Source organism: Leptidea sinapis, chromosome 13 (genome assembly GCF_905404315.1).
Source record: "Leptidea sinapis chromosome 13, ilLepSina1.1, whole genome shotgun sequence".
Classification (NCBI taxonomy): Eukaryota; Metazoa; Arthropoda; class Insecta; order Lepidoptera; family Pieridae; genus Leptidea; species Leptidea sinapis.
Genome location: NC_066277.1, coordinates 6,272,759 through 6,298,375, shown reverse-complemented (window position 1 = coordinate 6,298,375; position 25,617 = coordinate 6,272,759). Strand labels below are relative to the sequence as shown.

General features: G+C 35.6%; 1 protein-coding gene and 2 non-coding genes across 5 annotated transcripts in view; 2 read left to right on the top strand and 1 right to left on the bottom strand.

The window, feature by feature from the left end:
* Positions 1-25,617, bottom strand: part of LOC126967521 (furin-like protease 2) — a 325,069-nt gene that overhangs the window by 52,776 nt on the left and 246,676 nt on the right. The gene's annotated exons all lie outside the window — the stretch shown is intronic.
* Positions 2,304-2,385, top strand: Trnas-gcu (transfer RNA serine (anticodon GCU)). The gene has a single exon. It is a non-coding gene; the product is annotated as a tRNA-Ser (tRNA).
* On the top strand, positions 5,183-5,265 carry Trnas-gcu (transfer RNA serine (anticodon GCU)). Its single transcript has one exon. It is a non-coding gene; the product is annotated as a tRNA-Ser (tRNA).

The window sequence follows — 25,617 nt, the reverse complement described above, 5'->3', positions numbered from 1 at the left end:
TAGCGATAGAAATGACTGTACAATATTGTATATTTTTATTGAAAAGAGCGCAAAAAAAGAATGCTGGGAGAGGTTCTTGCGCCGCTTCTTCTCTCTCAGAGCGCCATTTGTTTCCGAAACGGTAGTAGTATCTAGTAGTTATTAGAAATGACATTTAAAAGAATTCTAAAAGAATCAATTTTGAGAAAATAAATGCCTTGCCTTTTACAGTAAATCCGCGACTAGGCTCGATGGGTTATATGTTATCGTGTACCATATAGAAATATTCCTAAAATTAGATCTTTATTTAATAATACTTGAACGTCATTGCAGTTCCCAAATAACCAATAAATTCAAATTCAAATATATCATGGGGAGTGTTTGGTAGAATTGTTCACATTAATACCAGCAGCCGTTACATCATCAGGACGTCACGTTAAAATGCAACATTTCACCCGCATGGCGTTTGTGTTTGACATCCGACAACTGTATGTTTTTCAGGTACCTTCAAGCTTAGAACATACTACTACTTAAAAGATCCGCAACAAATTTCTTGACCTTCAGAATGGCGGATGCTTATCAGGGCAGTTTTTAACCAAGTGAATTAAAAAAATATCTGTAACTTATTAATGAATTAAACTAAATAATGAAAAGCTTTAAGTGAAAAAAAAAAATTATAGTAAAATCGAGTTCTTTTAATATTTTTTTATAACACATGGGTTTTATTTAATTCTTTGAGCGTTTCCTTGAGAGCGTATTTAGTATATCTTATTGTATATAAAGCTTATCTTCATAATGTTGTTATATTATGAATAATAAGTCAGATATTTGATTACATAAATTTTTCTTTTAGCTCCATGTTATTGTGGCAACTATGTAATAGGCGTTCAGTTAGCACAATATGTTTATCACACGTCACGCCACGTGGGAGTGGCCGTTGTGATTGGTACCTCATTTGGGGACGATTGTCCTCCACGAATACGTAATACGTGCTCACTGACACCATTAAGATAATCTGTTTCTACCCGCACGCACGGACCGGTAAGAAATCGATTGATAACTCCGTTCAACACATCAATACGGACTGCATTCAATTTAAATATTAGAGGTTAAAGTATAAAATTGCCGATTTGTGCTGAATTTTTTTTTTTAATTTAACATTATTGTTTAAATATAAAATATTTCAAAATAATTACTATTATTATCAATTCATTGCTGCCACCTAATATAAAGGTCATTAATGCCTTAGTGATGGAACTATGGTGATCTAGAATCGACAAACTGTGTGAAAGCATATTGTGCTGCCTAGAGAATAAAACTTTTTATCACGTAGAAATTTGTCCAAATCACGAATAATATGGTATTCGGTTGGAGCAAGTTCTGGCGAAAACGGAGGGTGACGAATGGTTTCTTAGTTCAGTTCCTGTAGAGTTAAGAGTTTTCTCGTGCTGTATGAGGTCACGCGTTATCATAATGGTGAAGATCGATTCATGAGTCGGGGCTGTTTCACTGCTAGTTTTGCTATCATCGTTCGGAGTTTGGTACTGTAGACATCTACCGTTATTGCTTGACCAGATCGGAAAGCTATAATGAATAACACCGCCGTTCGAGTGATGTATCTTTGATAAAATCTTGTACGCAATTAACTCTCAGGCTCGCACGGAACTCGCGAAGTCGCGGGTTCGAGTCCCGCATCGTTCATAATTATGGATTTCCGCAAAATAACGCCTAATTAAATATTGTTTGTATCATAATCTAACATTAGGCAGACCACTGGAAAAACGCAATGTATGCACGCACAAAGTGGCTGTGCGAGGCAAGAAGAACAGGCAAGTTGCCATAGATGCCGGACGTGAACATTACGTATTCAAGTTGTGCAAAACACGTTAATAGGTATTATAGCCCCGGAGATTCATCATAAACCTAGCCAATAACGGCCGTTCCCAATTTACTTTCTACACATAGAGATAAATTACTACCTTTTACTGTCAGTAGCTGTGAATAATCTGAAGCTGTCCAATATACCCGATAAGTCTTTCTTATCGCCTTATATTGGGACGCGTGAATTGCAATTTCCATACAAACTTCCATCGCTGGTAAGCTATACATCTTCCCATTGACAGACAGCGTGTATAGATAAGGTGAGTTACCGTCGATAAGTCTACGATAGTTACGATTTTTATCTCAAATAGGCCATAACCGGAGGTTGACTGAATATTAAGAACAGCTCTGAGCCTACAAGGCCTTGCTGATTTACAAGAGAACAACAACCTACATTGCATGTAAGTTACGAATTATTGCGTTCTTTCACTCCAGTGTCTCAAGACGAGGTGGCCGAGAGGTTAAGGCGTTGGACTGCTAATCCAATGTGTTCTACACGCGTGGGTTCGAATCCCATCCTCGTCGATAAGCTTTTTAATATTTTTTATATACGTACATAAAATTATTTGTTGTTCTATTAGGATCTCATAGACCCTTATCTTTTTTTAATTAGGTAAGTAAAAAATTTATTAAACGACGCAAAATATTATCATATTTATATTTAAAAAAAAACTTATTAAAACCTTACAATTTAACATTATTTTATTCTAAAATCAATAAAAGATAGTTTAGTTAGAATTTAACTAGATAATTCTCATAACACAGCACATTTATTAAGAGCATATTTAGGAACCTACTTGCAATAATCAATTAAACGGGCTATATATACAGCAAAAACGGCTGTTCTAACCGTGGAATGAACTTCCTTGTGCGGTGTTTCCGGGACGATACGACATGGGTACCTTCAAAAATAGCGCGTACACCTTCCTTAAAGGCCGGCAACGCTCCTGTGATTCCTCTGGTGTTGCAAGAGATTGTGGGCGGCGGTGATCACTTAACAACAGGTGACCCGTACGCTCGTTTGTCCTCCTATTACATAAAAAAAAAGTAGTTGGTATAATTCTTCATGTACCGAACCGTGTTTTCACGAATTCGGATCGGACTTTGCAAGCAAGATTGAATTGAGGTTATAATTTGGTGTCATCATAATATGGAGAGCAAAGCCAAATCAAAGAAACTGGGCGTCATAAATAGAGCACGGTTATACTTCTAGCCGGCCCACATTTTTGCGCTCTACAAAGCGCAGGTGCGGCCACATATAGAGTACTAGCTTCTGCCCGCGACTTCGTCCGCGTGGAACTCGTTTATATAGTAGCTCTTTACAACGATGATACGACTCACTTGACAGACTCTAGCAGGCAGGTTAGTGAATAAGGTTTATTCGCTATTTTCGCTATGGTGTAATAATTGTGCTGAAGTTTACCAACAAAGTGATATTACAAACTAGCTGACCCGGCAAACGTTGTTTTGCCATATAAAGTATAATTCACGCGATAGTTTTATAAGTAATAAAATATTGCCTATATTATAGCCTGTACATCATTTTGTTCTATTGTCAATAGTTTTTGCAGCGCACGCAAAAATAGGTTTTCGATTTTACACCTTGTGTTACAAAATAGCAATTTTATTACGGATCCCTAATTCTGAAAAAAAAACATAGCCTATAGCCTTCCTCGATAAATGGACTACGCAACACTGAAAGAATCATTCAAATCGGACCAGTAGTACCAGAGATTAGCGCGTTCAAACAAACAAACACACTGCAGCTTTATATATTAGTATAGATTACTGTCATCTCTAGTCCGGTGCACTTAACTAATAGCAATAATAATATTTACAATACATATATTGTATTATCAAAATTAATCGATAAATTACTTTGATATGTTTTGCTCTGATCCACTCGAGTCAACTTTACCCGAGGGTGAGATGCCTCACTTCATTTTAGTCTCATTTAATTTAATAACCTGCAAAATAATGTGCGCCCAAAATTTCCACTTCAGAAACAATAGTGCATAATTTATCAACAACATTTTCTCTAAACGAAACTTTTATAAATCGAAAATTGATTGAAACGATCGCTCAAACAAATCACTCGAGTGGTCTGATTTAAATCAACATCCGCTACGTAACAGACGTCACGGAGCGCTCTGTTGTTTGTTAACAGAAGGGCGGGCGGCGCGGCTGTATCGCGGAAATGGCTTTGTTTCCTCCGACTGTACTGTGCCCGACGCGGGACGGGAAACAAAATAAATGAATCTCGCATTATGGGTGCCTAAGTAAAAATAACCCGTCTAATGTTCTGGGGATGAAGTTGGCAGGGGACTGAACACATCTTGTAATATGATCTAAATTTGTTGATATTATATAAAATATAATAAGTTGATATTAGATAAGGTAAAAAAACAAGGTACTCACAAGTGCCCACAGTTATCACCATTTTATTTTTTAAATATTTATTTAATATCGACTCAAAAGACACAATAGAGTCAATGGAGTCCTAATAGATGATAATAATTTAAATGAATTCTACATTGCTTAGTGTAATATAAATGAGGCTAGAGATCTGTAAACAAAAAATATAAACGCATAAAAATACCTCTCTATAGAAAAACAATATTATTAACGGGCTCGTATCACTTGTGAGGATTTTTTTTAAAAAAAGGTGATACATAGGTCGTCAGTCTCGTTTCAAATAAAGTAAAGTAGGTAATAAAGTGAATATATGACTTTGACTTTGAAGAAAAAACACATAAGTGCTTTAACAACACGATATAAAAAAAAACTATTTAAACAGTACGATGTACATTTGCAATCAATAAATATTTTTAAGCGTTGAAAGGGTTCAACAATTAAAAATATTTATTGCATAACACAATTGCTAGATAGTGGTTTTTTAAGGAAGAGAGGACAAACGAGCGTACGGGTCATCTTATGTTAAGGGATCACCGCCGCCCACATTTTCTTGGAACACCGGAGGAATCACTGGAGCGCTGCCGGCCCTTTAGAAAAGTTAACGCGCTTATTTTGAAGGTACTCACGTCCTATCGTCCTGGAAACACCGCACAAGATAACTCATTCCATAGCTTGGTTGTTCGTGGAAGAAAATAACTTGAGGCCTCACTGTGGAGGAACGCCACACATCCAGATGGTGGGGATCACATCCTAATTTGTGGTGTGTCGTGCAAAGAAGGAATTTGATGGCAGGAATCAGGTGAAACAGCTCTTCGGAACACTCCCCGTGATAACTGTCCCAAGAGAACAACAACTTACTTCGCACGTAAGTTACGAATTATTGCGTTCTTTCACAACAGTATCTCAAGACGAGGTGGCCGAGAGGTTAAGGCGTTGGACTGCTAATCCAATGTGTTCGAACACGCGTGGGTTCGAATCCCATCCTCGTCGGTTATCTTATAAATATATTTTTTAATACTTAAAAAATTATAAGTTTTATTTTTAGTAAAAAACATAGAACCTTAATTTTTTTTTTAAATTATTTGAAAAAAAATATATTAAACGACGCAAAGTATTATCCGATTATGTATATTTAAAAATTCCTTTTAAGATCTTATAATTTATAAGGCCCTTTTTTAAAACAATTAAAATGATTATAACAATTTACTACTCAGGAGGAGTATCTAAGAACCTACATACAATAATCGATTTAAAGGTTTATATGCAGCCATATACACAGCCACAACAAAACAGCTGTTCAAACCATTTAAAATTGAATCTCGAAACATGTTGGTTTAATTATTCATCGAACGCATAACCTAAATATTACAAGTCTCAAAATATCGAGTGATTAAAAATTCCGTGGTCTCGTCGAAGGCAAAGACAAATAGGCTTCTAAGAACTGTCTGATGCAACCCAATATCAGCTCGAACCATTTTTTGTTCTTCATCCATAACGTAATGAAATTTACACGCAAATTATTGCGCACTGCAAGAAGTTTTCACTTCATAATTCATATATTTTGAAATTGATTGAAATCAACGAGCGCTCAACAAACAGCAGGGCGAGCGACTCGGTAGTATCGCAGAAATGGCTTTGTTTTCTCCGACTATACTGTGTACAGTTTATAAAAATAATACATAAGAAAGCAATAACAATATTCACAGCTATTCCAATCGTAGTCAAATTAAGAAAACTTTACAAGATGAAAACGAAATCCTATATTAATAAAAGTAAGGATTCAAATTCAATAAAATATAGAAATCGGACAAGACAAGCGTACAAATACGAATAGCCCCAAACACAAGAGACTGTCTCACAATATTAAATTGAAGCGTCTCGCGTCTCAGGCCCGCACCGTAATGACTGGTGTTGTTTGAAGAGCTCCAGTGAATCTTTTACGTTCATTATGTTTACTATGTATTTTAAGTGGTATTAACATAATCAGTACTTTGAATCTGATGTTATTACAGTTCCCTTTTCGGGGCAATTCCGACGCGATAAACGTCCCGCGATAAAACTCTTTTCGAAGTAACTTCTTTAATAAAATGAACCTTCAAATTTGTGAAGCGTACACTTTTGCTAAGATATTCGCAGGGTGAAATTCCCCAATTCTGCGGAGTCCAATGGGCATTATGTATATTTAAACTGTGCTATATTTTCTCACTTCTATTGCTTTTCATTTTATCTTAGTTTCTCATTGAAATTATTGTATCTTGAACTGTTATATTATTATTATATTTTAATTTCGATGTTTTGTAATCGTGTATGTTTTTATTAAAAATAAGGGACGAGACGACTAAGAAGTTCAAGGGTTGTTATAAAATTACGAAAATAACAATTATCAGGCTAAGCGTATGCTGAGATGCAGACGACGCGACGCAGGTCCACGCAGCAAAGAGCAGAGCAGATTTTGTGATAAATGTATAGACTGTACGAAAAAAGAACTGACGTAAGATTTGAGGGTGCAGCTTTATGTAATTACCATATTTGTAATGTTGTCAACACAATATTACGACTATGACATCTTGATACTTGTAAATTATTTTAGAATAAAATGTTTTCATATTCCGTCTTAATATTGCTGTCATCTCTGGTCTGGCGCACCCCAGTATCAGCTCGATCCATTTGACCGCGTGCAACGCAGAGCAGCTCGAATTGTCGGGGACCCAGTACTCTGTGAACGGCTGGATCACTTGGCGTTGCGTAGAGACGTCGCTTCATTGTGTGTCTTCTACCGCATTTATCACGGGGAGTGTTCCGAAGAGCTGTTCAACCTGATTCCTGCCGCCGAATTTCACCTTCGCACGACACGCCACAAGTTACGATATCATCTCCACCATCTGGATGTGTGGCGGTCCTCCACAGTGCGGTTTTCAAGGAGCTTTCTTCCTCGTACCACGAAGCTGTGGAATGAGCTTCCTTGTGCGGTGTTTCCGGGACGATACGACATGGGTACCTTCAAGAAAAGCGCGTACACCTTCCTTAAAGGCCGGCAACGCTCTTGTGATTCCTCTGGTGTTGCAGGAGAGTGTGGGCGGCGGTGATCACTTAACACCAGGTGACCCGTACGCTCGTTTGTCCTCCTATTCCATAAAAAAAAAAAAATGGTGGAGCCATATAAAAGTCATAATATTAGTTCCATTTTATGCCACGACAGTTCTCTTTCCGTACAGACTTTACGTACTAAGAGCTGCGTACGCTGAGGCGCAAACACGTACGGCGCAGACATGCGTCTGTCCTGCTCTACGTCACGTTGTAGCGCCGGCACAGATTTTCACAGACAGTCATGACGAGGATTTCTGCCATTCTTTGTTGCGTTTGGATTGAAGAGAGCCGTAGATAGAGAAATTTCTGGGTTAATAAGACTTAACATAATATATGTCTCCCAATGACGAGTACAACTGCAATGTCCCGCCTAAGTGGTACTGCATTGTGATAAGCAGGGCGTATCACTAGCCGTCAGGTCCACTCATATCTCACTCATCTTGTCAATTTGTTTCGTAAAAAAATTAAGTTTGTTTTTGTTATATGCATGAAATAATGTTGAACAATTTGGAGAACGCTGAAAAAAGATGTTAATTTACTCTAGATTTAAAAATATCTCATTGGAAATTTATCTGTTACTTTTATTGTAATTTCACTCGGTGTTGGTAATTGTTAAAAATTGTAGTATTTATAAAAAAAGAGACGTTATTCTTCTTAGACGTTCCCTAAATAATAGCAGGCAAAATATTCATTTTTCTTGCGATTGCATGCATAGTTTTTTTTAATTATTTTATTACTATTACGACTTGACTACGAAGGTGTCATAAAGCCTTATTTGTATTAAGAAACATAATAAAAAAACTGAATACTGGCACAAACCAGTCAATTATAATTTATCTTTAACAAAATAATTTCAGCGCGTTTTTATCACGATAATTTATCAAATAAACATCCACCGCCGCGTTATTACTATTGGACATAGATAATATCTCCCCTCGTTATCTCTGGTGTAATTAAAACACGTGATATTAACACATATCTAATGCAGGTTAACTGCGAACAGAAACCAGTCAAGTTAGAGTCGAATGTTAGTCGAGAGTCTCGTGGCAAATAGAATTTTATCAAACAAGACAATATTTAGAATTTAAAAAAAAGAAAATTCTGTTCGTTTATTTTTATTATTACTAATAAAAAAGCTTAAAAGTTTGTGCTTTTTTTCGTAATACAAACACGGTAATGATTCTAATAATATAACACAAGAGCATACCGAATTTTTAAGCTAAAAGTAACAAGAAAATTGCAAATTAATTACTGTCAGATAATAACGATAATTTTGAGTTAAATACAAACTAAATATAGATATCGATAAATACTCTACCATTTCATACACCCTAATAGATATATAAAACAAATTATATTATACTATAAGTTAAACAACAGCGACATTAGCGATAGACATACATAGATACAATTCTGCAGAGAGCTTTTCGCAACTAAAGTTTTATTAACAGAATAAAAAACCTTTAAAATTTTTAAACATTATTAAGTAGGTACTAACTTTTCATTAATTGTCAAATCATCCCTTTTGTTGCCATTAAATTCTAACTTTAATAACTGTATAAGCCGCATCAAAAAAGTAAAAAAATATTAATGTTGTATGTATTTCGAAAAATGCAATCCCAACATACATAGATTCACATGAAAAACAAGTTAGGATATCATCCTCACCATCTGGATGTGTGGCGCTCCTCCACAGTGCGGTTTTCAAGGAGCTTTCTTCCTCGTACTACAAAGCTGTGGAATGAGCTTCCTTGTGCGGTGTTTCCAGGACGATAGGACATCGGTACCTTCAAAAAAAGCGCGTACACCTTCCTTAAAGGCCGGCAACGCTCCTGTGATTCCTCTGGTGTTGCAAGAGATTGTGGGCGGCGGTGATCACTTAACAACAGGTGACCGCTCGTTTGTCCTCCTATTCCATAAAAAAAAAAGATCCGTAGAGGTAAATTCATTGATATTATATAAAATTTAGAGAAAAACATTGATTGTCATTCTTTGATGTCATAAATTCATGACAACTGCAAGATTACCTGTTCGGTGCAGCCATAAAATAAATTTATTTGTTCACACTCTCAAGAACTTTATACCTAGGCCTTTATATTCTTTGGAAAAATATTTTTTTGATTTGGAATTGTTTTAATAACTTGAAAATTTTAAAAAGCAAGTGCTTTTATAACTTAAAGATTTTTTAGAACGACTTTATTTATTAGTAAACTAAATTCAGCTCTTTAATAATATAAGTAAGTAATGTAAGAAATTGTATCAACTCGTATATGATTTTTTTGTTGACAAAGTAAATTAACAATAATAACGTTAATTAGCTCCCATAGTACGGCTATGCTGTGCCTACTTTTTAAAAATTTATTTATATTTAACATTCATTGCGCAATGGAACCCCAAGGTAAAAATTGCATACATGTAATTAAAACTGAAGTACATACAGACATCGCATATATCTATACTCCGGTATTATTCCCCACGTTCGAAGGGCACTAATTGTCCCTACACACGCATTGCATGCTACAAAATTGTAGCTACATATACGAACAGGTAAAATGTGCCCGAATATTATATTTACTCTAGAAAAGGTTGTAGGGATTACGATATTAGCGGGCGGGTCACCTGATGCTTAGCTATCGGTATCCCGGGACTTTCCTTTGATTTCGTTTTTAATTATTACAACGGCGATTAAATATGGCAAACGTTATTATGCATTAAATTTTCGATTTGTAGAAGACCGACCGATTAGCACAAAATTGAACAAATAATTCAAACATTTCATGATAACACTATTTAAATTTATGGTAGAATTTTTTTAAAGAAATTAGGAATATTTAGTTGGTATTTCTGAATTGGTACGAGATAACTGATAACAATGAAAATGGAAATGATAAATGAAAATATATTATTTACGTAAGCTTAAAATTATAAAATGTTTACAAAAACAATTGCGCAAAAGCGTCAAAAAGTAACGTTATGTGATAATTAACAATACATAAGTAGTGAATGCTATGGGGTCGCAGAGACTCGCGATATGAAAGAAACCGTACGACAAACTTCATTTTAATTAATAATTCATTGGGGCAATAAAGTCCTCGAATGGCGACCACGTACCGGAACACGCACTGTTGGTAGGCCCCCCACAATATGGACCGACGATCTGGTGAAGATCGCCGGAATACGTTGGTTGAGGCCAGCTCCTCCAATCGGCGTGATAATCTTTGGGGGAGAGGCCTTTGTCCAGCAGTGGACGTCTTCCGGCTGATGATGAATACTCTTTAATATTACAATAACCCCTTGCCATTAAAACAATTTTTACATGTGTCTTGAAGGTTGTGTGTCTTTGTTTTGTCAGGCAATTCTGTTTTGGTCCTGTTGTGTTTATTAAAGAATCTAACAGAATTTCCCAAAAACGACTTATTTGCCTTAGTGGTTCTAAAACTGGGTATTGCAATTATTACTTCTATTGCTATGTCTTTTTGATAAACAGTTTAGATCGATATGACATTTCTGTGATTGATCTACCGCTCCAAGAGAGTATGTGCGATGACCACTTACCATCAGATGACCCACAGGATTTTTTTTACCGAAGATGAGAAAAAACAAGCGTATGACCCATACGCTAGTTTTGACCTGATGTTAAGTGATCACCGCCGCCTACATTCCGTTGCAACACTAGAGGAAAAATAGGAGCGCTGCCCGCTCATTCCTCAGCTTGGTTGTACGTAGAAGAAAGTTCCTTGAAAACTACACTGTGAAGGAACGCCACACATCCAGATGGTGGGGATGATATCCCCCTTTGTCCTCTAATTCTAAAATAATAGGCAACATATCATCTTAAAACTCTAATGACGAGCCCCAAGCGAAATATCCCACATAACACCAATATCTTGTGACTAGATCCATGTCATTACAATACAGTGCATTCTGAACGTAATTTCGCTCGTGACTTCGAGACTAAAGAAATTTTGAGTCTAATTATTAGCCCAGTAGTTTCAGCTACTTCTCAATCTGCGGCATCTTTCAAACCAAAACACAATAATGCATGCACCTACCGGCATCTTGTGCAAAAAGCTTTCCACTGGTAAATATTTAAAATAACACATTCTAGCCCGTTTTGCGTGACGGCGATGTAATATTGATTCATTTACGCTTCATTTACGTATTCATCACCATAGTCTCTAAAAGCAGGGTGGCAGCAGCGCGTAACACGAGAGCTGCTAACACCAACACTCGCAGATACAGTCGACACATTGTCGAATATCACACATATCGATGTACGCGTGTCGAGCGTATTGAGCTCTCCATCTGTCGATTCACATGACAACAACACTCTGCACACCATAAATTTGATATAAAAGGTAAATCTACCTCGGAGATTGTATAAAATTCTGAGTGCTGTCAATGTGTCTTAAACGGAAACGGCAGTTACTTCTATCAACAAATCAGCCAAGCTATCCAATGCGGAAATATTGCCTGGTAAAGTACCGCGTACCAGGTCGTTTGGATGATTGTAATTAAATAAAATTATTTCTAAAGTGTGTAAAATTATAACTAAGTTTAAATACTTAACCTATACGGGTGGTTCGGCTACTTATACTGGCGTAGGCACGGAGGTTCTACGACTGGAACTCATTAATTAGGATGCGCCATTGCGCACCCTCGGGAATTTCAGAAACACGTTACGGGCTACATCCTACGGGCTACGAACTACTAAGCACCCTAATAATAATATTAATTTTAGCATCGATGCGATGGTTTAAACAACTGCTAAGAAAATATTTTTGGAATATTTTATTGTTCTTTGAAATTAGAAATGTTTAACGCGCGTCCCAACACACCAAATTTCCAAACGTACGGTAATATCCGAAAAATATTAATTTCTAATGACGAATTTGACGTCAGCCAAACACTTATTTACAGATTTACGCATTTATGAGATTATACGAGTAGCTAGTGTGGCCTGGCTGAAAGAGTGGGGCATGCTACGTATGTAAGTAGAGTTTATGATTCGAAATATTTTTAGCTTTGTATGTAACAAAACTCCATCGTCACGTAAATGATGGTGAACCTAGCGAGAGGTGTGAATAAGTAATAAGTCAGCGGTATTCAGCAGTTGGTTACACCTTCAGGCGTGAATGAATAGCGAGTAATTTGAGTTCGAATACATCAGCTGTAAATAAACACCTTTGTGTTCCATCCAGACATTAAATTAAATCTGCGAGTTTGCTTGGAGCAAAAATGAAATATACAGATGGCATTATAACTTATGAGGTGCCTTATGAAGAAAAGTAATGACGTGAAATATGAAATAAAGTAATGACGTGAGATAAAGACGCAGTAGCGGCAGGAATACTGCAAATAAATTCTAGCCTTCTATCCACAACTTTTAATCAATAAAATTTTCCATAAAATGCTATTAACTTCATCTCACATGCATGCATTGATGATAGAGACATTATTTTTACTTTGAATACGTAGTATATATACATATGTATATCACATATAAAATTTTATAACGTCGATTACATGTCTTGTTGGAATCAATGAAATTAAACATTTATCTTAATCCGGATTTTTTTAACGTAAGGGGAGCAAAAAGGGAGATAACAGAATTAATTTAAATCCCACCAATATAATCTATCAGCAAATAAAGTGTTAGTATAAAAGTGACGAACAAAAATGCGGTCTGAACATCGCCCATCGAACCGCCCCGGGGCTTACCGACAAAATTCAATTCAATTACGCAAAACTTCCGAAATACGCCAACTCATTCGGAAGCCGGGACACTTATATTATTATCCTTAGAGTCGCGTCAGTTAATTCCCTTGATCTTCCAGACACTTTATTTTATATAGTAATTAATAGACTGAATATTGGATGGCACGAGGGCAATCAATTACTAACCCTGAGTATTACAATCGATTTGATCGGGGAGCTTATTTAAGGGAGCGATTGAACTTTTCTTTAGTTATGAAGCTAGTGGAATTTCAATTTTTTTGTGATTTCGATAGCATAATAAAAAATTACCGCGACAAACTCTCATTTTTAGAGCACAGCACAATTATCAGGAATTAAATCAGATGCTAATGGATGTATATAAAACAAATATTCTTAAGAGCGCGATAGACTAATCATCTTACAGGTAATTGGGATCCGTTTCATCCAGGCAGATACTGAACTTTTTTTGGGAAATCACTACCATTTCCTAAATTGAGTAGTATATTAAGTGACTTACCTTAATTGACATATCAAGGATCTGTTGCTTGGTTTCTAGTGCTACTAGGAATATGAAATTAAATTATATTAAAAAAACTAAATGCACAAGACGTATTAAATTAGATATTTTAATAAAAAAAATATGGAATTTTATAAAACTTAGCCATATCATTATGTACGAGTAGTTCTTAATCTTTGCGACTTTCATCGGGATGAATTTAGAATTCATATCCAAAAGGCTCGGAAAATAAAATTAAAATGTTGAAGCCGTCTACAACGTCAACGGACGATCCGTTGTGGATCTCTCTGGATCTACGGCCGTTTTCAATAACCTATCTATCCTTACTTTAACTTACTAGACGTAGCGCTTGCTTACATTTGAATAACCTATTGACAGAAAGCATTGGACATATAACTATTGATAGATAAGATCTTGTCATTAAACCGTGACAGCAATGTATCCGTAAGATAAACTAAGGGTAGATAGGTTATAGAAAACGGCCGTTAGTCCACTCAATTCTCCAATAAAAGTCAATCTATATGATATAATTACAAATAAAAACAAAAACACAACAGTACCAAGTTTAATCCTAATTATTTCTTCAATAGAAGTCTCTTACACCAATATAGTAATACGTGATGCGAAAACGGAGGAGATTTGGCACAGTGAAAGCTTAGCGAAGAAGTGCACAAAGCTTAAACGATTAACATTATAAATAATTAATTTTTAACAACATCTTTTGATGTTCAGAAAGCCAGAGTGATATATAACAAAATTCATTACTTAATGATTACAGTGGTAATTTTTCTCTTCTATCATTGAATAAAAAATATCATTAATCATCCTTATGACAAATAGCATCAACGCATCAGATACGTATTTTCCTCAATGGTAAGCAAAAGATGCTAGTGAACGGCAGCTCAATCATATCTATCGGGACGTGAAGATACAAGGACGTGTAAGACAGGTCATTGTGCAAATAAGATTAATTAAGGCCCTCTCGCTCATAACATGCGGTTTCTTGTTTAGTTCCGCGATGCCTTATCACATGTCATACATCGTTGTAATGCCCCAACCCTCGGGGCGTTCGTATTGAGATAACAAAATATGAATCTTTGTCTTCCTCCATAGTCTATGCCATCGCGTTGTTGAGACAAATTTTAATCAACGGAAAACGGATCTATGTAGATTAATATGTTTCTACCTACAGCTGTTATATTATAGAATAAATTTAAAGTAACTTTTTCTCATTCTGAGATCCCGTAAAGTTACAGGCTACCGCTAAACAACATATAAAACATAGCACTAATCATATACAGGTTGTCCCAGGTGAATACTCGATATGATATGGCACAATTCTGTTTGTAGTTCGCCCACGTTCTCGTATCGTTTTTTGTATAGCATATCTTTCACGTATCCCCAAAAGAAGAAATCTAATGGTGTAAGGTCCGGGGATCTGGCCGGCCATCTAATCGGTCCATTCGTACCAATCCAAGTCGGAAAACATTTATTTTACGTTGTTCCTTTCTTTTAAAATACTATGTTACTTAAGAAGAGTTATTAGATTTTGGCCATTCTTTCGATTGGCATTAAAAAAAACACCCCTATGTTTCTTTTTTACATTTCAGTCGGTTCGAATCCCAGACGAGGCACGTAATTTTTAGAAAATCTTTGAATGCAGAAGTACTAACTTTTAAAAATAACATAAAGTCTTCTTTCAGTAAAATTGCCTATCTTCGATATTTAAGGTACTTTCCCTTCATGTCCCATAACTTTGGGACACCCTGTATATACAGTATACGTATACCTACACAAAAACATCGTACAAGAGAAAAGAGCGGGAGGGCTAAAGGAGATATAGAAGGATACAATAAAAGGAAAGCGAATCTATAGTTACTGTAACCTATGTGGATTGACCAGTCGTAAACAGTCAGGCACGCTTGAAATTAGCTCCCTAGTAATTTAAATATTAAACCAGACAATTTCGAATTATTGCCACTATCTCACTACATATATATAGGACCCTGTATCTAGCTATGCTAGCATTGATAATCAAAGAACTTTCATCCCTTATGATAACAATACATGGTTACTTTGAGATTACGAATTAAAAAAACTGAACTGAACGCATCCCATTATAACAGGAAAATAGCAAACGGTTGACAAATTTTGTCCAATTCACAATTTCACGCCCCGCGCTTCGCTACTGTAATGTATTCTGTACTGTATCGAAACACCAAAGTATTACGACGAGCAGGATTTTTGAAAGGTTTTTTATTTAATGATTTTGTAATTTCCCTACAAAATAATGTATGAACAAAATATGCAGATATTAACGATCTGTTAACTATTATTCCCCCACTTATTATTAAAATCCAGTGGTACATATTTACCTAATATTAGCGTGGAAAGAAAAATAAAATAGAGAAATAGAATAGAATAAAACCTTAATATTAATGTTAAATAAAAATGAATATTCACAGTAAAAAAGATAACAATCGTGTATGTCGCATAACTTAACAGCAAATATTCGCCGTTATGATCTCCTTTGCCGTCGCGTATTAACTTAAAATAAAACGACTCAAGTTTGTTCCAAAGCGCCGACATACTTCACTCGGGAAACTTCGTAATTAAAAATTGCGCTCAGTCCCAAAGTTCGGCGGCAACGTGAAATTATCCGGTCCATCTCATATTCTGTTGACAAGCTTTACATACACAGTGCTTCCATATAGCAAAATAAACTCTACATCGCCTAATGAAAATTATTTCTGAGCAAACATGAATATGTACTCAACTTGTGTTTTGTTCGAGAAATTATGCAAAAATCTTTGGAGTTGAGTCCAGAAAGGGTCTTTTCCTTCCGTCCCAGGCCCCGAAAGCACAATGAAAATCATATCTACAATGATGGAACGCGTAATAAACACGCGGAGAATAGGGTGAGACGCGTTTACAGTGAATTCCCCTCGGCGCATCTGCCATATTTGGCGCTTATTACCTATACAAAGAATCCGAGGGATACATTCGCATCTATCGCCCAACACATTCCCGGATTATATAATTCTCGGCACATTTTTCATAGCGGCATCCGAGCTCGCACCTGTCACAGTTTGCCTGTCAAAAGAATATTACATTACGCGTCTCTGGGGACCGGGGAATGTCTTGGAAGCGCCGTCTGTCTGGCGCACTCTAGCGGCGGCTTGTCAAACAGGGAGACAGCTGTAGGCTGCTAATAGAATTGTGGTTGTGTGACGCGTTAATGGTACTTTGTGCGATAATAAAGCTCCATATACAAAGCAATATATTTCGATGCGTTTTATAGCGCTATATGCAAATGCGGCGACACCGTCAGCGCTTCGTGTCGAAGCAAAATAAACGTTCATATGAAAGGCGCGGAGTACATTAAGTATAGCTCTCCGCAGCTCAATGTAGTGTATAGGTGTTGTTTTTCATAAATAACTCACCGTAATAACAGTAAGTCCCGTTTCATAGTGTAATTATCGGAATAGCTATCGCATTTTCAGAGTCGGGGTGTAAATTAGAGGCACGCCAGTTCTTTATCGCTATATAATGGGTAGTTACAGGCCCGCTGTTTCCAGCAAAATGCTGAAATACACTGCCGAAACTCCGTCCCTTGTGTGCGAGAGCAGACTGAGTATTAATGTCATTGCTTGGAATTATTCTGCGAAACTCTCTTGGCAATAATAGCTGATTTTCAACGCGGCAACTTCCATCACAGATTAATTTGGCAAATTGGAATACTTACAAAACTGATTTATAAAATGAAAATTTATTTTTGCTTCTTTGAAATATACCCATATTTTGCAATTGACTGAATTGAATATTTATTGGCTTTGTAGTGAAATATATTAAATCTTGCCGAACTTACAGTAGACGAGTATTTGATTACGGACTACATTAAATATAAAATATTCATAATAAAAATATGTATTACAAAGTTACCAATAAATTTCTTATAATATATTTTTTTTTTCAGTATTGATGACTGGCTGTGTCCGCGACTTCGAACATATAAATTGGGGTGCATTTGTATGAATGCTCATTTAAAATGTAAAACATGCAAACTAAACACAATTTTTTCAACATGCACCGATTTTGATCATACACAGCCAAAATGTTGCTCAGACTAGATTGTCCAGTAGTTTCAGATATTAGCATGAACTACTAAAATAAACAGACAGACAGACGAACATTTTCTTTTAGTTTGTATTTTTATGTTCAGCTACACTTCTTTTTAATATCCACTGCACATACTTACAATAAACTAGCGTAGTAATAAACTGGTATATTTTATTCGGTCGGCCGAACGGGCACCCATGGATAACTACGAAATATAGTAACGATGCGTAATAGTTATTTATGCAACTGTTGTGTAATAATAAACCACGAATGTGCGTAATTAAAATAATAGCATCACATGAGTGTTTTAATTCCCCTTATTACACAACATGCATACAAGACTTTATCTACACCCATAATATGAATCCTCTATAAAAGATCCTGAAACAGTTAACTTACTGCAAACATTAAAAAAGCCTGTCCTTGGCACCATAATATCATCCAAAGGAGTGTTGTAATGAAAACGGATGTTGTAGTGAATTTCATTACAACACTCGTTTGGATGATGTAATAGTTACGGACATTGGGTGTTTAAATGTAGGCAATAAAATTGTTTTAGAATCTTTAATAGAGGATTTAAATAATGGGTGTAGAAAAAGAATATAACAAATGCGCTTTATATGTAATGAGCATAGGCGTCCCATATACTAGTACACAGTCAGCCACGCTTAGAAGTAGCTCCTTAGTGTTTCGTATATTATAGTAGCTAACTCACACATTAACGAATTGAAATCGGTCCCGCATTATCGGGCTGACAGTACGTATATAAGTATATTTCTATGTCTATACAATAAGTATTTATTTCAATGGTTACTCTTTACTAATTTGCGTATTTCGTCTCGTACCGCATAGCTGGGGCATTCGTCAATAGCTAATACAAAACAGATGCATCTTCAAACAGTCTGGAATAGATTTTACACTTACAAATCAATGTTTTTGTGTCGAGTAACGCCGGTTAGTCTCGGTGATGAACGCTTACAAGTCGCAGGAGACGAGCGTGTGGAACACCCAATAAGCCGGGCTGAGTCACGTGACGTCACACGGACCACACGTTATCCACTTGAACTGGCATAGGGTAACAGCCAATTGCATATACGCTAAGAGATGCTGAATTATTTCTTACTACCGTAGAATTGCTCCCCGATTCACCCGTCTTATTCTAGGAAGGGCATACCATCAAAACTAAAACAAAACAACTCTTAGTTTCACTGGTGTTGCATCAGGTGATCTGTACGCACGCTCGCTTAATCTGTTGCTCAATAAAAAAGGCGCCCTTTGGCATGACTGGACAATATCGATGATGTTAAAGTAGCAAAATACATTTCAACTTCATTCAATGAGGAGTCATAAAACTAATCCCTGGCTATAATTAATTAGGATCATTGATTGATAGGTTCACCCTCTTTTTGAACGAATAAGTACTGAAGAGATTCAATATTATGGCGGCTGGTCTGGTTTGGCTAAAACCACGAGAAGTCGGATGCACTACGCTAGTTTGGGTAACTCGAGAGAATGACTTCGCTCAACATTCTTCATGTTGAGTGAAGAAAATATCGTAGGAGACCTATATTGCATTTGGGGGTTATATCAGCAATTTGCTTTAAAAGTGTAGTCCATACTGATAAATGTGCTTATAAAGACTAATAAATTTGTAAAAAAAAGCCTATAGATGTATTTAAATACATACAATAATACAGTCCTTAAGGACTACCGTTGACAATGGGTTGACTGTGTTTTCTATCCACCCAGTCGAAGAACAACGTGACAATTAAGTTACAAGTCTGCGACAATTAATAACAATATAACAAAGTACATGTGTACCTACGGTACCTACTATTAAGATTCTTTAAAATATTACAAAACCGAACAGGTTTGTCTCTTAGGCTAATCCCGAACTGGGCTAGCAATGCGGGTTATTGAATACTTACAAGATGGCCACATCGAGTCTCTTCTGAGTGCCATAGAGGCGAGTACCGATTACCGAGTACGTGAGCCGAAACAGAAATGTATCTAAACACGACAAGCACTCACCAAACTGCGACATTTTAGCCACTGAACACACGCCCGGGTTCTTATTTTCACTTATTTCTTTCATACAAAAGGGACGACATAATAATTTACCATTTTTATAATAAATACGTTATAATATGTTTATGGGGTCTCCTGAAGCCATATTTATTACATCCAGTAGAGTAAAAACACGTCTAAGTAGGCATTACCAGAATAAATGATTGTGCCATTTACATGCATATTTTACGTGGACTGTTAACAAAAAATTGTTTAAAATTAAATAAAAGGTTACTCAGGTGAGAAAAGAGACCATATGAATGAAAGAGGGAAAGCCGGTACTCAACGACTCTCCAATATCCTGATTGCTTCTTGATATTAATAAGTTTTATCCGCGAGACGATTAATGAAGAAATCACTAAGATCTCACGACAGCAAATAATAGGATTTCGTGGATTTCCCGGATTTTCGTTTATAAGGTCCGGTCATCAACGCCTGTACCGGCAGACGATAAATGTTACGATTCGAATTGTACCAGTCAGATAGGATCGGATAAGGATGTCTCTAACTTGCCATTTCTAAGTTTCATTACATTCGCGTGATTTCAACGAGAAATTGTTTCTTTGAATTTGCGCTTGAAAATGTTAAAAAACTAACTGTTTCTAAATGCAAATAAAGATTAAGAAAAAAATTACAGTCACAATCTATTAAAATAAGACTCACTCTGTTAAAATACATACACGCACAAGAGACAAGTAGTTAACTATATTCAAACGAGCACAAACTGAAGCATGTAAAACAAATAGATTAGCGAAGCGTACATAACATTTTAATTCCTAAACAAACACCAGGCGAACATAAGACGCTAGCAGATGTTAATCAATGGTACCTTCCTGAGCGTTTCACGACAGTCAACACGTGGCTTTCTTAAGCTCAAATTAATGGCTGCAAAACCAACACAGCAACCACTGCGTTGAGTCGAGTGCAGTCTCACTTGAGGTTCATGTCAAACACACGCGTAGTTCAGCTAATATTTGGTGACGCCCCTTATAATATTGTATGTACATTTTAAATAGATACAACGAGCGATTAAATATGCCTTTTCACGGAGATAAATTTACTTACTAACTTGAATAATTCACACAAGATTGTATCGTCTGATTTTCCTACGAGGTAATATGAAAATCATTTAATTTTCGATGTATTTTTTATATGATATATTTTCATACGTGGAATTAGTCGCCTATAAATAGTAGATAATTAATAAAATTTCTGAATTTATCGTTATTAAGGTTTTGGGATCAAATAGTCTCTGTATTATTTTTATGGACATGTGGACGTAGTTGCTTTTTGTGAAACTAAGCTAGTTTGTATGTTCGTGTTATTGTTAAAATAAGCACAGTGACATGCAATACATTCAAGTAGTAAAGATGATTTTTAAAAGGTTTGTGCAATGATGGAATTCATCGCCAAGGATCACGCCAACGTAACGATCTAGAATGAAAAATTCTCGCAATATATAAGTAGAAGTAGAAGACACGGTAGAAGACCCACGATGAAACGACATCTCTACTCATTGAAATTCTTCGGTGACTTAACATGAAACAATAGGAAATAATGACTACTATTGCGGCTCAGCTTCAACTCGTTCAGGTAGACATACAAACAAAACAAGACAAACAACAGTAAACAGACATTAAAATAATCCTGATTCATAAATTTCCATTTGACCCAGCCATTTAGAGCAAAGTGAATTGCCACAATTTCAAAAAATATAAATCATTAGGAAATACTACATAAGTTTGATACATTTGAAATTAATATAAAAATGGATTGGGTGAGTTCAAGATAAGTATAGCCTCGCAAACACAGAGTGTCAAGTTGTGTGAGGAGTGTGTAATATTGATTTAAAACATTTATAGTGTCAAATATGAGTAATGAACGCTACTTACTAGAAGTGTCACAACATTCATAAGTTTTGAGAAATTACTCCCTTTCAAGAAAAATGTTTTAGAAGAAAAACAAATAGGTATTTTGTTTCAAATTTGTATAGATATATATTTTCCTCAAATCTAGTAAATATAACCTAGGGAGGATACAAGTTATAAAGATAACTTAGTACATGCTGCTGCATCCTAAATAATGATAAAAATTATTGAAATATATATAAAAAATTAATGCAGTCAATAATATATGTAAAGATCACAAAAATGAGAAATAGCGCAACTATTTCACTTCAAGATGTATACGTTAACAAGCTGTAATTCCACGTGAATGTGAAATAGCCTCAAAAGCGGACGACATATCCTCTGTACCAGCGATACTCTAATACACCTTAAGTAGGGTAAAGTAAATACCCTCAGAGTATTGGCTAGATTCTTTAGAAGCTAAAACTAACAATGCTCTTATTCAAAGGATGCGATACAAAGTCCTACTGGAGAGCAAGCATCCTAATGGTATCCACCTTTATGTATGGGTTATGTTAGACTTTATTGTTGGTTTATTTACACATATATTATGTAGGTATGTATGTATCTATTCATATGATTATATAAGGGTATTTCTGCCCGCGACTTCGTCTGTAGAAAATATTATACACACTCCTCAGGAACTCTTGATACAAAATTCCTTATACGCTATACCTTTTTCTGTATCACTGACAAAGCTTATGTATAATTTCATAGTGATCGGTTAAGTAGTTAAGCCGTAAAAGCGTGACAAACAAACTCACATCCGCACTTATTATAATACATATATAAGTGCTGACCCGCTAAAAGATTATTTGCCATATTTATTTATTTAGATTCACCAGTGGTAATTACAATAATACATTTATAATTGTTATGCTTATTTACAAGGGTCTTATTACTAAATGCATTACCTTTTAAGGTGAATACCGCATGCTAAATTATGTGTGAAATAGTTACATAAAATAAATATAAGTTATAAAACAACCATTCTATAATGTAATGAAATTAACAAAATCAACTAAACAAGTCAAGATAAACGTATTAAACAAATCAAGAATACTTATAAATTATTTATTTACAATACATTTTTTTACATTTTTGCGAAACCTTGGCAATGAATCACTGAATGGGTCTAAGCATTTATAATCGTTTATAATTTTGCATAATCGCGACACAGGTGAATTGATCCCCAAAATAGTTCTGCGAGAAGGTTTTTCAAATAAGTTCACAGGTTTACGTGGGCATCTAGGCACTCTAAGATTAAACATAGACACAAGAAAGGAGTTGTCATAAATGTTGTTAATACTTTTGTATAAGAAAAGTAAATCTAATATGTCCCTACGTTGTTTCAGAGTTAGTATATTAAAATATAAAAAAATTCAGAGTATGTTGCGAGTGATCTAAATTTCCCAATTGAGAAAGCCAAGTGATAAAGAAAACGTTTCTGGATTCTTTCGATTTTGAGACAATGGCAAGCGTAGTATGGTCTCCAGACGGTACTGCCGTATTCCAAAATACTCACAACGAGACTTTTATATAGGATCATCTTCGTACGCCAGTTCCTAAAAACTTTGCCATTGCGAATTACAAATCCCAGCATTTTAGAGGCTCTGCTAAATATAAATCTCAAAATATAAAACTCTATAAATTAAGTACTCGGCGCCCGATCATTGTATGAATTGTCATATGTAATGAAATGTCATATCTGATGAACTGAATTATTGGTATTGGGAATATATAAGTATTTCTAAATAAAAAAAATAAGTTCCGGATAAGTAATCACCAACAAGGTATCATATCTATACTTTAACCTTCTCCGAAACACGCTGCATCTTATAGGATAAGTATTATTCCTATACGTTCAGTAGTTTTTGCAGAAGAACCGTAGGAAAAAAGCGGCTCTCCAAATATTGGGAATATTAAAACTGGTAATTCCTTTTGTTTAATTACACAGCTAATTAATAACTTTCTCTTACGCTATCGTAATTTTATTATTGTTATAAGTGGATCAAGTTACATTATAATATGTACCTACCTATATTATTGACAAGTCATGAACACCCAACAAAAGAGATACTACTATTCCTCAAACAAAAGATATTTCTTAATCAAGTTAATTAGACCGTAGTAGACATCTAGTTTGGAAAAATTAACAAAGTTAAAAATCTAAGAAGCCTGTAAATTTTGCTTTTTTGTTTGTAACTTTCAATCTCAAAAACTACATAATCGATTTTAAAAATTGTTTCACCAGTATGACAATAAACAATAACATGGACTATTTTAGTAATAATATTTAAAAAAGAAAGAACTCCTTACGTTGATTGCAAAAATATGTAATTATTATAAACAATTATGGTTTGCAACACTTTTGTGTTAAAACAGCAAGGCGTTACATTTTTTCCTTATTTTACTATCAAACTCAGATTGAATTAAGTCGAGGCGATCGACTTAATTCAAGCTGAGTTTCGATTGTTAGTGGTGTACATTTGCAACAATACTTTAGACAGTGCATGAAGAGGGATTTATTATGTACGAGGAGGCAAACAGGCAAAGGACTCACTTAAAAGGAAGTAATCCAATCGACATCCGCAACACCAGGGGTCAAGAAATTCGTTGCTTTTGAGTTGGTAATTTGCACTATCATTGTCATTTAGGTCCCTAAGTAGAAGTAAAGTAGTCTGGTCTCTAGTCCCTAGTCGGTTCGGGAAAACTGCAGCCGGTAAGTGATTCCACAAAGTGATTGTTCGAAGTAAGAAGTTCCTCGCTAAACACGCGCTTGTAGAATGCCAGACGTACGGACAGAACGGTGGTGGAATCTGTCTGCTGGTATTAACCGGAACAACCAGTATGATGATAAAGTGATCATTTTCGCCCTTTATCTTTAGTAACACTAGATGCAGGCAAACGTATATACGCTTCCTTAGATTTTAAAATAACTTGGATATACCTCAAAGGTCATATAAGTCAGTTAATGAATGCTAGCGTCAACCATTAAAGAAATCAAGCATTTACTACACTAATTTTTTATAAAAATAAGAGACGAGACGAGCAGGACGTTCAGCTGATTGTAATGGATACGCCCTACCCATTACAATGCAGTGCCACTCAGGATACTTGAAAAACCTAAAAATTCTGAGCGGAACTACAATTGCGCATGTCACCTTGAGACATAAGATGATAAGTCTCATTTGCCCAGTAATTTCACTAGCTACGGCGCCCTTCAGACCGAAACACAGTAATATTTACAACATTATATATATAATACTTACACAGTGTGTATAGAAATAAATAATAACAACTAAGTTGGCCACACTGTTCCCATAATTAATATCCCTAAAGTTCTCAACGCGGTCGGCTAATAAACGCAGGCCAAAGTAATAAATACACAAGACAATGGCAGGCAATAACATTGTCCACTTGTGACCCACTGGGCGTAGTTATGTATAAAACAATATTGTACGCCCCAGGCAGTTCCTGCTAATACTCCGTCGTAGACAGAGTCGGTGTTATGATAATGTTATAGGCGTCTCGGACTTCAGATGGCCCGAGATTGTCTCCGGCTTATATTGCTACATGCCAGCGAATGGTCGTTAACATTTGTGCTAGATCGTACACGACCGATGTTTACTTAGGCTCGTTCGACAAGAGTTATGCAGAAAACGCCCAGAAACTAATTGAACTTAATTCAGATTTTATATGATGATAAACTTGATTTTAGATGAAATACAGAAAATAGATTTACATGTATTTAAAAATATATTAAATATGATCACTAGAAATACATTGAATTTACTTTTGTAATAAATATACTCAAAATCTACGTCACCACTTTCAAAGACTCTTTCACCTATAGAATAGTCGTATAAAAATTGTAAGTAAATATCGTAGCCAATGTTGATTAACAAAATAGGGCTATTAAAAACA